At 41.1% G+C, this 12,238-nt stretch overlaps 1 protein-coding gene and 1 long non-coding RNA gene across 2 annotated transcripts in view; one reads left to right on the forward strand and one right to left on the reverse strand.

Annotated features, from left to right (window-relative positions):
- LOC144754691 (uncharacterized) overlaps window positions 1–12,238 on the forward strand; it is a 220,140-nt gene that overhangs the window by 159,856 nt on the left and 48,046 nt on the right. The window lies entirely within an intron of this gene.
- Window positions 1–12,238, reverse strand: part of CFAP107 (cilia and flagella associated protein 107) — a 250,428-nt gene that overhangs the window by 87,226 nt on the left and 150,964 nt on the right. The gene's annotated exons all lie outside the window — the stretch shown is intronic.

Genomic DNA, 12,238 nt, shown 5'->3' on the forward strand with positions numbered 1-12,238 from the left:
TGTGCGTGTTTATATATATATATACAAAATACATTTGTTGAAAACACGGGGAATAGTAGATGACTATCTGTAGAATACTGTTTTTCATAATTGCTTCAAATACAAACACGAAACATGGGAATCAGTAATAAATGTAAAATACATTTTTTGAAACATAAATATTAACTGCCACATGTTGCATTCCCAACCTTGTTCCATTGTTCAAGCCCAAAACTATATTACCTCTAACTGTTATTTTCCTGTACATCTAATCACCATAGTGCTACTGTGCATCCGCAGAACTCAAATCCAACTAATACCAAAATGTGTTAAACAAACCAAATTATAAATATAAACTACTATAACTTGTATCCAATCATAACACCCTAAGTGATAGCTTAACTATTAAGTATATACATGAAGCTTTTCTTCAACCAAAGAATATATGTACTTAATGTATTATTAGATATCGAGACAGTATTTTCATAGGTATGACTAACTTAAGGCTTTCTTTCGACTTTCAAAGAATTATTCCAACAATTGATAAAACCAGTATTTCAACGAAATACAAATCAATTCATTCATTCAGTCGCTAAAATTCCATAAATAATTAAAAACCCATGTTGTTTACAAAAATAGATATACTAAAAATACCTCTCTTTAAAAAATTCATACATATTATACCAAAACTAATAAGATATTTATATACTGATATTTCATGGGGGTTGGAACATTTTCTCATCAATAAATAACCACAGTCTTCATAGTGCAATTATTAATAATCAAAATTATTAATCTAAAAACGTATACAAATCTTCACTCATGTTTAAACCTTTAGGCTGCATTGTATCTAATGTAAGTATGTAGTGTGTTTCTAACCGGCGTAACATTCCTTCCCTGTCCCCACCTCTTCTCTGCATTGGGACAGTATCAATTATATAATATCTTAAATCTTTGGGATTACCTCATGGAAATGCCTTGCCATGGGGTAATTGGGGTCGTTGTTGTTAATCGCCCTGATGTGCTGCAAAATTCTCTTGTGGCTTGAAAGCTTTGTACTGCCAACATATTTTAAATTGCAGCTACATTCTAGTATATAAACCACATACTCACTTTTACAAGTTAAGTGATATTTTATGGTATGCGGTTTTGGGCTAAAGGCTGTCATATAACATGTTTTGTTTACACCATATGTACAAGCCTTACAACTGGGACATTTGTAAAACCCCTTCCGGGCTAATGACCACCCTGTGTTTTCCCTGTACTCAGGGCTACTCTTTACCAACACATCCGCCATGGAGGTCGCCTTCCTGTATGTTATTGCCGGGTAGTCTGGCAGACTTTCACCAATAACAGGATCATCCTTAACTAGATGCCAATTGCGCTGTATTATTTTGCGCAGCTCCTTATGCTGTCGATTATATGTCATTACTAGTCTGGGTGTGTCCTCAAATACTTGTGTACTTCCCTTGTTCTCAATAGCACTGGCTTCCACTGTTCCTAGTAGCTCTTCCCTAGACTTTAGTCTCGACTTAACGATAGCTGCATCTACTGTTTTAGCACTGTAGCCTCTATCCAGAAATCTACTCTTGCTTTCCTGTTGGTGTTTTCGTAATTCTATCTCATCACTACATATTCTACGCATCCTGAGCATTTCCCCATAGGGGATGTTATAAATGAGGTGTTTCGGGTGTGCACTAGTTGCGTGTAGCAGGGTATTCCCTGCTGTTTCCTTTCTAAATAATGTGGTTTTGATCTCATTATTATCTATATTGACTAACACATCAAGGAAGGAGACCTGACATTTACTGATATTCGATGTAAAATTCAAGTTCACCTGATTATTATTGATGCTTTCAATAAACGCCTCTGCTTCCTCTACATTGCCCTTCCACACTATTATCAAGTCATCAATGTACCTTAACCATGATACAATTTTATCTTTACAGATGCCAGGGTACTGCATTCTAAGGACCAGCTCCTCCCACCAGCCCATGAATAAACAGGCATAGCTGGGGGAGAAGCTGGCCCCCATAGCAACACCCTGAACCCGTCGGTACATTTGCTTATTAAAAAGGAAAAAATTATGCTCCAAACAAAATATCAACATATCCATGAGCATTTTGTTGTGCATTGTGAATTCCATTGCTCGTTTTGCCAGAAAATATTCCACTGCTTTCAATCCATCAACATTCCTAATGCAAGTGTATAAGGAGGAGACATCCAAAGTTATTAAATGGTATCCATTCTCCCACTTTGTGGTTTGTGTTAATTGTGCACAAAAGTACAGCAAGGGCAATACGTTGTCTAGTTTTGATAGGAACTATCAGCAGATTGTGGGGCTGATATCGAAAAAACACTGTTACATGTTGTTAGTTTTTTCTGTTCCCTTTTCCCACTGTTATGAGAGTGAGTCACCAATGATGATAATTGGGTATACTGGCAATTGTTAGTCAGATAACCCGATTGGCGGTTCTTCCGTGAGGGGCTCACTCTCTTCACCACACTTTTTCCACAAGTAGTGATTGGTGGGTGGTGGTATCACGACAGATTGTCTGTTTACCGTGGTTGTACCGCATTAATGTTTGACACCTGGCTGGATTTGAATCACCAGAAAGATTGAGGGGCGGTGATAATACATAAAGTTTATTTGTATCACCCTTATCCATGCCATATTAGTATTTTTCTAAGAGTGTCTTGGGTGACAGGCCTATTGCTGTGTGTTTTGGAATGTAGGCAGCCAATCAGAGTGAAGCTCGGGAGGGTTCGCGTACCCTCCTCAGTGCACAGATATCGATATTTTTCTTTTTTAAATTTCTCAGGAACTACTGAACGGATTTACACCATTTAACAAAAAGGGCGCAGTCTAAAGCAAGACCTACCTTTTTGCCAAATTTGCTGTAATTCCGTTTAGCAGTTCGGGCTGTAGCCTGTAATAAAGTTCCTATGGAAATTTAAATGGAGAATTGTGCTTTGGGACCCCCCTTTTTTCTTGGCCCCTGCTTGAGGAATCACCCCGAAACTTGCAATACACAAACTGAGAGGGCCAACCATGTTTTCTGGAAACTTTCACGAAGATTCGTCAAACAGCGCCAACGATATTGCCAAATCAAAAGACGCTTTTCCTATGGTAACTAGGTCCTAACTATAACTACCGACTGGCGACCGCCAGCAGGTAATATATATATATATATTACCTGTGCGTAATGCTCCAGTCTGTGATAAGGCTACCCACTGAAACGTTAGACTTATGGATGCAAGCGCTGCAGTGAACTTTGGAAAATAAAGCCACTTTCATGATATTGGGCCTCACCTTGCTTTGCTGTCCAGTGTGGTTAATGGGCTGCTCCGTGCCCATACTGTAAGGCCGCCCTGAAGAGTCTGGGGCTCCGGAAACGGGGGAAAGCTTTTGCTTCTTTTTCATGTAAATTGAGGAGCCTCACTCACCCGCGCCCCCCACCTACCAAGGATATGCCACTAGCGCAAAAAGGAAACGGCGCGTGGAAGGGATTCAGACAGGAGTCTCCTGTCATGATCGTGCCGTGAAAGTTGCCTTTTCCTGAGGTAAAGCACTTTTTTGAACATTTGCGGTAAGGGCAGAACTCACCTGACTGTGTGTAAATAGTTCCATGATAACAACAGTGCCTGTGCTACATAAAATCAACATTATGGTCTTTAACATCTTGGATTTCCAATGCACATTGTAACAACTTGCACAGTGCACTGTGGGGCGTGTAGTTTGGTGATTGCAGTCATGTGACAAAATTGTTTAAATCACGCCCGAGCGCACCTGTGCATAATGCTGCAGTCTGTGATCAAGGCTACCCGCCGAAACGTTAGACTTATGGATGCTAGCGCTGCAGTGAACTTTGGAAAATAAAGCCACTTTCACGATATTGGGCCTCACCTTGCTTTGCTGTCCAGTGTGGTTAATGGGCTGCTCCGTGCCCATACTGTGAGGCCGCCCTGAAGAGTCTGGGGCTCCGGAAACGGGGAAACGCTTTTGCTTCTTTATCATGTAAATTGAGGAGCCTGACTCACACGCGCCCCCCACCTACCAAGGATATGCCACTAGCGCAAAAAGGAAACGGTGCGTGGAAGTGATTCAGACAGGAGTCTCCTGTCATGATCGTGCCGTGAAAGTAGCCTTTTCCTGAGGTTAAGCACTTTTTTGAACATTTGCTTTAAGGGCAGAACTCACCTGACTGTGTGTAAATAGTTCCACGACAACAACAGTGCCTGTGCTACATAAAATCACCAGTATGGTCTTTAACATCTTGGATTTCCAATGCACATTGTAACAACTTGCACAGTGCACTGTGGGACGTGTAGTTTGGTGATTGCAGTCATGTGACAAAATTGTTTAAATCACGCCCGAGCGCACCTTTGCGTAATGCTCCAGTCTGTGATCAAGGCTACCCGCCGAAACGTTAGACTTATGGATGCAAGTGCTGCAGTGAACTTTGGAAAATAAAGCCACTTTCACGATATTGGGCCTCACCTTGCTTTGCTGTCCAGTGTGATTAATGGGCTGCTCCGTGCCCATACTGTGAGGCCGCCCTGGAGAGTCTGGTGCTCCGGAAATGGGGGAACACTTTTGCTTCTTTTTCATGTAAATTGAGGAGCCTGACTCACACGCCCCCCCCCACCTACCAAGGATATTCCACTAGCGCAAAAATGAAAAGGCGCATGGAAGGGATTCGGACAGGAGTCTCCTGTAATGATCGTGCCGTGAAAGTTGCCTTTTTCCTGAGGTTAAGCACTTTTTTGAACATTTGCGGTAAGGGCAGAACTCACCTGACTGTGTGTAAATAGTTCCATGACAACAACAGTGCCTGTGCTACATTAAATCACCATTATGGTCTTTAACATCTTGGATTTCCAATGCACATTGTAACAACTTGCACAGTGCACTGTGGGGCGTGTAGTTTGGTGATTGCAGTCATGTGACAACATTGTTTAAATCACGCCCGAGCGCACCAGTGCGTAATGCTCCAGTCTGTGATCAAGGCTACCCGCCGAAACGTTAGACTTATGGATGCAAGCGCTGCAGTTAACTTTGGAAAATAAAGCCACTTTCATGATATTGGGCCTCACCTTGCTTTGCTGTCCAGTGTGGTTAATGGGCTGCTCCGTGCCCATACTGTGAGGCCGCCCTGAAGAGCCTGGGGCTCCGGAAACGGGGAAACGCTTTTGCTTCTTTTTCATGTAAATTGAGGAGCCTGACTCACACGCGCCCCCCACCTACCAAGGATATGCCACTAGCGCAAAAAGGAAACGGTGCGTGGAAGTGATTCAGACAGGAGTCTTCTGTCATGATCGTGCCGTGAAAGTAGCCTTTTCCTGAGGTTAAGCACTTTTTTGAACATTTGCTTTAAGGGCAGAACTCACCTGACTGTGTGTAAATAGTTCCATGACAACAACAGTGCCTGTGCTACATAAAATCACCATTATGGTCTTTAACATCTTGGATTTCCAATGCACATTGTAACAACTTGCACAGTGCACTGTGGGACGTGTAGTTTGGTGATTGCAGTCATGTGACAAAATTGTTTAAATCACGCCCGAGCGCACCTTTGCGTAATGCTCCAGTCTGTGATCAAGGCTACCCGCCGAAACGTTAGACTTATGGATGCAAGCGCTGCAGTGAACTTTGGAAAATAAAGCCACTTTCACGATATTGGGCCTCACCTTGCTTTGCTGTCCAGTGTGATTAATGGGCTGCTCCGTGCCCATACTGTGAGGCCGCCCTGGAGAGTCTGGGGCTCCGGAAACGGGGGAACGCTTATGCTTCTTTTTCATATATATATATACATATATATATACCACAGGTCCTGAACTTCAGTATTTTCTCCAATACAATCCAGGTACAGACCACAGTAGTGCGCTCTCAATTTGTATTAAAGTGCTTTTATTCTTCTTCTCATTGCCAGCATGACGTGTTTCGGCTGCGTGGCAGCAGCCTTGATCACATGAATATATATATATATATATTTTATTCAATTTTGGTACTTGAAGCACTTTGTCCTTTTGTCTTTGATCTAGTATCCTATATTAAGGATAGTACTGATTTTATCAAACAGATAGCGAATACAGGCTGGGAAGATACATACCTAGTGGTAACTCTTGACATCACCAGCCTGTATACAAGCATAAATCATGGTCAGGGTGAGGCGGCTGTCAAATCCTTCTTAAAAACAAGACCACTTAGATATACAGAGCATAATCAGATGATCTTACAATTCCTGTCATTCTGTTTAAATAACAACATTTTTTTCCTTTGGTCAACAACTGTACATCCAGAGGCAGGGTACCGCGATGGGCACGTGCTTCGCCCCCAGCTACGCGAATTTATTAGTGGGCTGGTGGGAGTGGCACGTGGCCTGGGCAGGTACCAATGAGGCATGGTCTCAGAAAATAGGAATCTGGACCCGCTTTATTGATGATATATTTTTCACATGGACAGGGGATAGACAAGAGCTAGAGGAATATATTGACAATTTAAACAGGAATGATGCGAACCTCCACTTTACCAGTACTATCAGTGATCGAGAAGTACCATATCTGGATTTACTAGTGTATGCAGATGGTGGAACTTTAAAAACAAAACTGTTCCGTAAACCAACAGCGGGGAATGCGACTTTACATTTTTCAAGTCAACATCCTCGCTGCTTAGTGAATAGCATTCCCTATGGGGAGTGTCTTCGTCTAAAGTGGAACAGTACCACTGATAAAGATTATCAAGAAGCTAGAACTGAATCAATGACCCGATTTAAACAAAGGGGGAACCCAAAGCAGGACTTAAAAACAGCAGTGACAAGGGCAGAAGAACGTAGGAGGGAAGATCTTTTAAATAAACCTCCAAAGAGTGAAAGAGAGGGCATAACTAGGTTGGTCTTAACTTTCTCCTCAGACTCAGGGTATATACGTGAGATTTTAAACAATCACTGGAAGTTACTCCAGACAGATGTAACTATAGGTAAGAAAATAAGTAAGCGACCAATCATTATCTATAGAAAGAATGTCTCACTTAAGGATTTACTGGTACACAGTCATTTTATTAAACGGGAGGCAACCCAGCATGAAATCGAAGGCTCCTATCCGTGTTTAAAATGCAAGGCATGTAAAAACAGTGCCACAGTAAAAACTTACAGAATCCCAGGTAAGGAGCAAGCTAAAGTTGTCACTAAGTTATTAAACTGCAAATCAGACTACACAGTCTATTGTCTTGTGAGTCCGTGCAGCCTATGGTACGTTGGAAGCACGATACACCAGACAAAGAAAAGGATCTTGAAGCACATGCGTGCTATAACCAAGAAGGATAACAGCTACCCCGTGACCAGGCATTTCGCGGCAATGCATAAACGCAATAGCAATTTACTGAGATTCTTCTGCCTAGATCGAGTACCACCACGGAGAAGAGGGGGTGATAGGATAAGGGCTCTAAGACAGTTGGAATCCAGGTACATAATAGAACTCCACACCCTGACACCAAGTGGTTTGAACTGTGAGGAAGAACTGTGGGTACATGTGGGCTAAACCAAACATATTCTGGGGTTTGAGAAGAATAATGAAATACTGAAAAGATAAGGGTCATCTATATCTGAGAAACTTTTGTGATTAGAAGGATTTAAATTGTCTGTTTTCCTCTAAGAAAAGATCAATGAAGAAAGATAATAATTGATTTAGAGGTTAACAGTTGTATTGTATTGAATTGTAATTGCATTTATATAGCGCTTACTACCCCTGACGAGGCGTCGAAGCGCTTTTTCGGTGGGTAGCGCGCTACTCCGGGACCCATAGAGGATTAGTGTTGAATTAGTATAGTGAAACATGCAAGTACATTTTAAGTGGTGGATAGGTTAGTCAGTTATTTGGATTTGGAATGATAGCAGAAGCATAGAGGAGGACAAAGGTTTGTATTTATTTATCACTCGCTTGTTGGCGCATGTATTCAGGAAGCCTATAAAGGATTAGTGGTGAATTATTATGGTGAAATATGAGGTAATGTCAGTGGTGTCTGTTACTTGGAGTGAGAAGGATAGAGGATGGATAAAAGGGGAAGACAGATTTGCATTCATATAGCACTTGTTACCCCTGATGGGTGTTGAAACGCTTTTCTGGCGAGTAGCACGCCACTCCGGAATCCATAAAGGATTAGTGTTGAAAATGAGTATAGTATAAATATGAAGTAATTTGAGTAGTAGATATGTTATTCAGTTATTTGGGCAGTATATTAGTATAGTTGAATATGGAATATGGAATTAGAGAAGTGAACATGCTAGTCTGTTAATTTTGATTGAAAAGGATAGCGGAGGGATAAAAGAGTGAAGGATTTTTTTTATTTTTTTTTCTTATTTTCTTTTAGGTCTTAGCAGTAGGAAGAGGCTTTTGGGTGAGTAAAAATGAGTTTTGGAGGGAAGGAGTCAGAGGGGAGTGTTTAGAAAGGTTTGTTTTAGGGGATCGTGTAGTAAAAAGAGATGTCAGATGATGCAAGAAGGGGTAGAGCAGGAGAGAGTCTAGAAAGGGTTATTTTGGCGATCATAGTAGTGGTATGGGGTTTGGGATAAATGAGAGAGTGGATGTAGAGGATATATTGATAGATGTATAGGATGAGAGATAGGGTAGTGCATTAGAAGGAGTAGTAGAAAGAAGTTTGAGATGAGTCAGAAGGTTGAGCTAGAAGATATATTGAGCGAAGTATAGGCTGAGAAATAGGCTAGTGTGTTGGAAATGCTAAATTAGAAGAAAGTGATAAATATATAGATCCATTGAAAGTATATAGATACATAAAGGAAGTAAGTATATTTAGATTAAATATATTGATAGAGGCACAGGATGAGAAATAGGGTAGTGCATTGGATATGCTTTTTCAGGAGAAAAGTAACAGACACACAGATCCAAGTACATGGAAGGTGCATAGATGCACAATGGAAGTATGTACATATAGACCAAAGATGATTTTTATTCATTGATGAATATTATTATTATTATTATTATTATTATTATTTTCTCTTAACAACATAATTATTTTACATGTTTTATAAAGTAATACACAAAGATAGGGACAAATCTATAGTGAATACAAATGCTTATATAGAGAGGGATATGCTGTAAATTTCTGTTTCCATATGGTGCTTATGTGGGGAAGATCCAGATCTTGAGTAGTTTTCTGAAGATAAGGTGGTTGTCGGTGGATCTTATGTTGGGGGTAAAGAGTTCCATAGTTTTGCTGCTTGAACAGAGAAGCTTGTGCCCCCCATGGCTTTTTTCTTGTATGGTGGAATTTTGAGGCGAGATGCTCCTTTAGAGCGGAGGTTCCTTTGTTGAATGTGTTTGGTTATTTTATTCCTGATGAAGAGTGGTCTTTTTCCATGTATTGCTTTGTGGGTAATACAAAGCAGCTTGAACGTGGATCTTCTGGCAACCGGTAACCAATGCAGGGCTTTCAAGGCAGGGGAGATGTGGTCTCGTGGTTTGATAAGCAAGATTAGTCTGGCAGCCGAGGTCCGAATCCGTTGTAGTCTTTTCATGGTCGTTAAAGGTGATCCGTGGTAGAGGCTATTGGCGTAGTTTGGATAGAACAAGGGAGATGGTAGTTGAGAAAAGCCTATGTTTAACCCTGTAAATAGTGAAGCATAGATGGATGAATTATTGTTATGAATAAGTGGTAGACCGATCTGCTGCATCTGGGACCAGAACGGGGTAGATGTTATGTAGTCCTCATGAATAGTTTTTCATCTTTCTTGCAGAAAATCAAGGATTTTTTTGCATGGAAACATCAGAAAAAACCTCTGGATTTGTAAATAGAACAAATGTAAAGTTGAGATGTTGTGACATTGCCCATTCAGGGCTGCATGCAGTACAGTGTGAAATGAAATGAAGTAACACTGCAAAGTCTAATAGGTTTTACATTGCCCATCCGGGTAAAAATTGTACCACATGAATTTAAGTAATTTGTTTATCAAAACTCTAATATATTTAAATAGGAAATGGTATTGGATTTATGACTATCTACACCAGCTTAAGATGGCCGCTGTAGAAACCCACTAGGCATAGGAAAAAAGATACAATGTAGTCCACTTTCTGTCACAATGAAATGATCATACAGAGGAAATGATGTATATAAATTTGTAAAAAAAACATTGTTTGCTTTGACATTGACGAAGGCCAGCATAGCTGAAACACGTTTGTCTGCCGAGGAAGCAGAATAAAGCAAATTTGAAATCACGGAGGAGTGTGCGACACGCTTTTTGTAAAAAAAAGTGCATTTGAAGTAATATATAAATATATATGTATATATATTACCTACTGGCGGTCATCAGTAGGTAGTTATAATTAGGACCAATTATCCATAGGAAATGCGCAACATTCTATTTGGAATAACTTTGGCGCCGGTTGACGAATCTTCACCAAATTTTCAAAACTGGTGGGGCTCTCTAGTCCGCTCCTGTCCTGAAAGTCTCGGGGTGATTCGTCAAGCAGGGGCTGGTAAAAAAGGGAGGTCCCAAAACATGCTTTCCCATGCAATTTTCCATAGGGACCTTTAATCGCAGCTACAGCCCAAACTGCTGAACAGAAGGACACCAAATTTGGCAGAAAGGTAGATCTTGGTTCAAAGTCGTGCCTTTTTGTTAAATGGTGTAAATCTGTTCTGTAGTTTTTTAGATATAACAAAAAATACATATATATCAGGGTGGAGCCTAACCACACACCTCATCGTGAGATCTAATTGACTGTCAACACTTCATTCAAGAAGTGTTGGTAGCCATCTTGGGACCAATATACATGATATCACCTCATTAAAAAGCATTACAGTTAATAGAAGGTTTTAAGACTTTAGTTATATTATAAATCATTTGTTGATGGTACCATACTCCTTTTAGGAATTGTGGTGTGTTCTAAAGTGAATTTACCATGTGAAAAAGCCTTCTGCTGGGATATCATGAATCATGTTTGAGAGAAAACTATGTTCTCATGCTTTTCCCACAGAGGTTTGGAAGGTGATCTATAAGCTAAACTGAGAGCATATTTTCTGTAAATTCACATTATTTTTCTCAGTCATGTGAGAATGAAGTCTGACATTCTCAGTAAAACATGTAAATCCAACAAGGGCAGAGACTGTCAGTCTCAGCTTCCCAGAGTGTTCTAAAGAACAACTAGAGCGCTAACAGTCCTACTCATGACAAAGGTATGGCACACTTGAAAGCCATCTTGATTGGAAGAAAGTGTTAACTCTTAAAACATTTAATTTAAAAAGGAACAAAATGAGGGGGTTCATTTTGCCATAGAAAGTATGATTAGTGCTGCAGAAAGAAAAATGAGGGCACATTTTGAGTGACTTATCAAATCCTCTTCTATTTCATTAAAAAATTCTGACATGCAGACTGAAACAGGCACTTTCAATACCAGCAGCAGACGTCCCTGGTGAGCAGAAGCTTTACTACAGTGATCTAATGTGCAACTAGAGTGCTAACATTCAGAATTTATGGCAAATGTGTGACACATCTGAATGCCTTCTTGATGGAATTAAAGTAAACAACTGAAAGTATTTCCTACTGCGGAGACTGTAGTGAATGAGGAAATTAGGAAACTTCATAATAAATAAGTCTCCTAAGATGGCCACCAGAGACAAAAGAGCCCAAATGTAGCCCAAATATCAACCAGATGTAGCCCAAATTATAGCCCAATGACAGAATGTCCCAGAGTGTTCTAAAGAACAACTGGAGCACTTGGGGGCAGATTTACAAGCCCCTTGCGCCACGTTTACGCCACCTTGCGTGACGCAACAGCGGCGTAAACGTGGCGCATCCCTGCGAGGCATTTACAACGTGATGCATCTAGGGAGATGCGTCACGCTATAAAGCGCAGTGCCACGATGGGGGCGTTCCCACGCAGTGTGGGCGTTCCGGCGCCTGTGCGCCTCGCAAAAGTGCCGGCGTGAAATCTACAAGATTTCACGCAGGCACTTCTGCGACGCTGCTACATCAATTCCTTACGCCTGCTTGAAGCAGGCGTAAGTCTTGACGCAGCATGTTATGTATTGGGCGACCCTGAGCATTGCTGGAGTTGCGTCGCGCTTGCGACGCGACTCCAGCGATGCGTCACCCTTACATCATGAGATGCGTCACGCATCTGCCTACCCTTGCGCCACGGCGCGCCGAATTGTAAATGCGGCGCATCTGCCGTGACGCAAGGGTAGTTTTGCATGACGCAAAAATAAAGTAGGGTGGAGCAAAACTCTTAAAGTCAAAGCCTG

This window comes from Lissotriton helveticus, chromosome 5_1 (assembly GCF_964261635.1).
Source record: "Lissotriton helveticus chromosome 5_1, aLisHel1.1, whole genome shotgun sequence".
NCBI lineage: Eukaryota > Metazoa > Chordata > Amphibia > Caudata > Salamandridae > Lissotriton > Lissotriton helveticus.